We start from the raw sequence: 5,043 nt of genomic DNA on the forward strand, positions 1-5,043 counted from the left end.
CAGAGCCCGCCTACAGGCCACGCCCCAACCTTTGCCCCCGCCCCCTCCGGCCCCAAGCGCCTAGATTTGCACCTCCTCCACTGCTCCCAGGAGTGGGCCCTGTGGGAACCTTCCCTCCCCCGTCCCTCCAGCCCAGGTGCTTACGTTGTCTGTTGCACTAAATAGAATGATTCTTAACTTTTACCCGTCGGATTGCCTAACATGAGTGACAGGGGCCCTCTCCCCAAGTTACGTCCATGGCCAGAGTTTTGCAGCCTCTATTCCACAAAGTCACCGGCCGCAGGAGGTCCGCCAAGGCGCAGTCAGGGCCCCAAGGGCTCCCTGTGGCTTAGTCTGGACCCCAAGAAAAGCAGCGTATATGACTGCAAATGCAAAAGCAAAGACTCCAGGTTGGGAAGATCTGGCTCCTTGTTCTACTTTTGTTTCTGAGACAGCCTCCGTAACCTGGCTTGTCTGTGATTTGCTGTGTAGACCAGGTGGGCCTGAAACTTTCGCCATCCCCCTGCCCCAGCTTCTTGCCGGAATTACAGGCGTATGCCATCATGTCTACAGACTTTTTTTAAAGATTTATATTTCTCATTTTTATTTATACCTGTATGTGTGTGCCATGTGTGTGGATGCCTACAGAGGCCAGAAGAGAATGTTGGATTCCCCGGAACTGCAGTCAGAGGCAGCTGTGAGTCACCCAGTGTGGGTGCTGGGAAGAGCAGCACTTCCTCTAAACTGCACAGTCTTGGTTTCTTAGCCTATCCCTGTGAGTGTGTCCTCGGGTAAATTAACGGCCTTTCTGAACTCCATTTTTCTTATCTATAAGTGATAACCCTGACAATTTCTTGGCACTGTAAAATTCCAAGATTCTTTGATGCTAAGATTTTTTTTTCGGGCCGATTTCTCTGTAACTAGGAAGATTAAATTGTCCGGGGCCATTCCCCAGCTTCAATCCCGGCTACTGGCCAGCTTTGCTGTCCTCAAAACTGGAAATGTCTCTGCTCTGCTGAAAGAAAAGTCTCAGCCACAGTTCATATACCATGAGACAAACAAATTATTTTGTTTTCAGATGTATAAAAGCATTTGAGTCTCAGAAAATCCTGCCAGGTATGTAGTAGGCCTAGGGACCCCAATGCCCTGATGCTATGAACTGGGGACTCTGGTAGTGTAGAATGGGCTCCAATGAGCCAAGCCCATTACTATATCAGTCTAAGTCATGACTTATCTGGCACTAGGAATGCTATTATCTAGTTATCTGTAAAATATGTTTGCCTTACCAAGTGGCATGTATACACCCACACATACACAAAAAATGGAAGTTTAATTAATTGCCATCTGAATTTTCTCAAGTATCCCTTGAGCACCTACTCTCAAAGAAAATCCACAGGGCACTGCTTGGAAGCCTCTTAAAAAAGTTTTTCCAGGGCCAGGCATGGGGGAGCACGCCTTTAATCCCAGCACTCAGGAGGCAGAGGCAGGTGGATCTCTGTGAGTTCAAGGCCAGCCTGGTCTACATAGTGAGTTCCAGGACAGCTGGGGATACAGGGAGACCCTGTTTCAAAAAGATCAAAAAAAAAAAAAAAGAAAAGAATTTTTTTCCAAAGCACTGCAGCAGTACTGAACATCAGTACCTTGAGGATCCTGGAATTTGCATGTTTAACAAGGTCCCTCAAATGATGTTTATGCAACTAAATGCACAAAGTCACCCAACAGAGGGGACCAGGAGAGCAAACTGAGTGGCAGCATTCAAGTGTAGAATTCTCCCATGTTCTGAGTGTCATTCTTGTTTATACATGTTTTGTTATATAAATTTTGAGTGTCAAGGCAGTAGCCCACTTGCACTGTCTTCCAGCTAAAATTAAATCTCTGGGATGTACAATATAGCGACACTGAAGTTTCTAAGAATCTACCTGGCCTGAGAAACAGAAGCGATCCACATTTTAAGCTCCAAAGGGCAGGGATCATTTGGGCTTGTTTCATCATTACTAAGGGTCTAGAAGACTGTCCAACATCTGCTAGACAGTGAATATGAGCAGAAGAATGAAGTCACATTGTCTCTGCAAAAATAGCCTGTGTTTTTAACAACCGAGTCCTCTCCCCAACCTCTAAAACAGGGCCTGTTTTAACCAGACCCTTTTGATAAGTTTTCAGTCTATGATTCCTAAGAGCAGTTACTCATGAGTTTCTTCGGTAAATCACCATTTACACTATGAACTTTCAAGGCAGTATTTCTAGATCTGATAAGAAAGTATATTAATAATGGAGAAAGCTTAGGAGAAGTATGAATATTACAATAAAAACACTTCAGAACTGAAGGAAAACTTATAATACAAATCCTCATCATGTTAAAAAATATTTGCTGACTCTTGTGAGGCTGAATTTAAGAGTTCTTCATTCTGAGACTGCTGTTGTTCACTACCAACTTGGATTTTAAGATATCCTTATTAAAATTTTTTAAAATTTTATGAGTATATTGCTTACATGCATATAAGAGCACCCATGTCATGCTGTGCCCGTGGAGGTCAGAAGAGGGCTTCAGATCCCCTGGAACTGGAGTTATGGACAGTTGTTAGCTGCCATGTGGGTGCTGGCAACCAAACCTGGGTCCTCTGCAAGAGCAGTCAGTGCTTTTAACAATTTAGCCATTTCTCCAGCCCCCTAAACTATCTTATTTTTTGTTTTTTAGTAACCTCACCTGATAAATTAAGATCATCTATCTTGTCCTTGTTTTGTTTATACTTTTAAAAGACATCATTTTTACTCATGTTTACAAGCATGTCTGTGTGTGTTTGTGCAGGTAAGTGTAGGTGCCCAGGAAAGTCAGAGGCTTTGAATCCCCTGGAGCTGGAGTTACAGATGGTGGTGAACTGCTCAAATGGGTGCGGGGAATGGAATTCAGGTCCTATGCAAGGGCAGCAAATGCTCTTAACCACTGACCCGTCTCTCCAGCCCCTCTTCAACTTCTTTTTTAAAAAAATATATTGGCCATCAAATACCAAAGTCTGGGAATCACTAAAAGAATGCATAAAGCTAGCAATATCAGGTTCTTCCTATGAGGTAAGCCCTTTAAACCAATTATTTGGTAGTATAAACAAAACAAAACACTAATTATTTCCTTCAAAACATCTGTTGAGAACTGTTACCATCTTTCTAGTTCAAATAAAGCAATGGAGGTCTGTAAGAGCTAAAGGATAGTTTAAAACTCAAGATAATATAACCTAGTAACTCATCAGACAAGTAGTTGTTATGGTTAGTTTTGTCAGCCTGACACTATCTAAAATCACCTGGGGAGTCTCAAAGTCTCCATGAGGGATAGTGTGGATCAGGTTGGCCTGTGGGCATGTCTGTGGGGGACTGTTTTGATTCATGAGTGTTGTCTGAGTTCACTTAGGGTCCCTTGTTCTTGGCGCTATTAGACAAACCATGTAACACATCTTTGTCTGAATTTTTCATAGTTTATATCCTGGGTAGGGGAAATGGAGTAACTTACAAAGGCAAACACCCAGAGCCTCATACCCGGTGCCCCGTTCTGCTCTGTGGCTCAGCAGCCTGGCATTCCAGACCACTTCCATGGCCCACCCACAGTCTCTTGTTAGCTTTCGCCCACGGCTCATGGGCCCACAGTCTTGCCCCAGGTTGGTAAATGCCCCATCTCACATCCGCACAGGTGAGACACCAGGGCCATTTTTTTTTTCTGTGCTGCCATTTCTGTCCAAGATGGCTCCAACACTCCTCCACAGCTAAATCTCTGAAGCCAATTCTCCACAGCAGGCCCCATCCCTCAGAGGAAAAAGTACCCCTCGGGACACCCCTTCCTCCAGCTCTTACAATCTTTCCACCAATCTTCCACTAAGGTCCCTGAGCCTTAGAGGAAGAGACAGATGTAGGACGATCTCTCTTGTATCATGGTGAGATAGTGACTTCTTGGGCCTCCCCATTATTCATCTTCAAGCTGTGGCTACTGATCTATCTCAGTGGTGTTTCTTCTACTATAAAGACAAATGGAAGGAAGTAGACACATCTAAACAAACATGAATGTAAATACAGCTGCCTAGAAGATATCCCAGTAGGTGTACTGTATTCATTAAACAGCATACTTGTGATGGCTTCCCCACTAGGGCCTGTAGCTGCTCTCAACACAGGGGGTTGGCCTGGCCTACAGCACCAGATGTGTGTTCCACCCCTAGGAGCAGGCCTTAATCCAATTAGAAATTTGTCAGTTGTACATATGTTGGTCAAGCCATTATTGCACTTGCAGGCATTGCTTGACATGTCCATAGTGTACAGCACACAGGGTCCATTGTTGAGTAGAATCATAGGGGATCCTTTCTTTCCCAACCATCTTCATAGCGCCTTCTGGTACTATGAACGTCATCCATCCAGTGGCATGGAGTTTTTTTGGTTTAGTCTCAGCTCCATCTCTTCTCCTCCTGTGCTCACATCATGCAGTGTCTTCAGCAACATGGCCTTACTGACCTTTCTAGTGTACAACCGACATTAGTGGCAACAGCCTTGGTAAATTTGAGGACCCCTAGGATCTCTCTCTGACCAACAGCTCATAGGAGGGGCAGCCCATCCCTGGTATTGTAGATTTTCTTAACAGTTGTGCAGTTTGGGAGCCTCTGTTTTTATCTTACCCAACCATAAAACTCCCAAGAATCTTATAGCTATAGCTGGCCTTTGCTTCTTCAGGTATCTTTCAAATGGGTTTTATAACTGTAAAACATTCAAAGGAAGGTTAACATCCTATATTAAATCAATCATAGACAAAGTCTATTACAGCATGGAAAGGTTTTATCCCCTTGTATTATCTATCTGTCTTCTCCATAGATCCTTGTTAGGTACCACAGTATGGGTACAAGGCATTAATTTGATTAGTTTTCCCTTTGGAGTCATTTTGCACTTGGGGGATTTTACATGGAGTCTCTTTGTATTCTTTTATTCTTGATACACTTACAGGTGTTGGTTTCAGTTACCTGACCCTGCACTGGGCTAAGGAGGCAGGGGGTTTCTCCTGTCCATGCTGCAACTGTTGGTCCCTGAGTCAGGCAGCCT

Source organism: Nannospalax galili, unplaced genomic scaffold (genome assembly GCF_000622305.1).
Source record: "Nannospalax galili isolate Female #2095 unplaced genomic scaffold, S.galili_v1.0 scaffold208, whole genome shotgun sequence".
Taxonomy (NCBI): Eukaryota; Metazoa; Chordata; class Mammalia; order Rodentia; family Spalacidae; genus Nannospalax; species Nannospalax galili.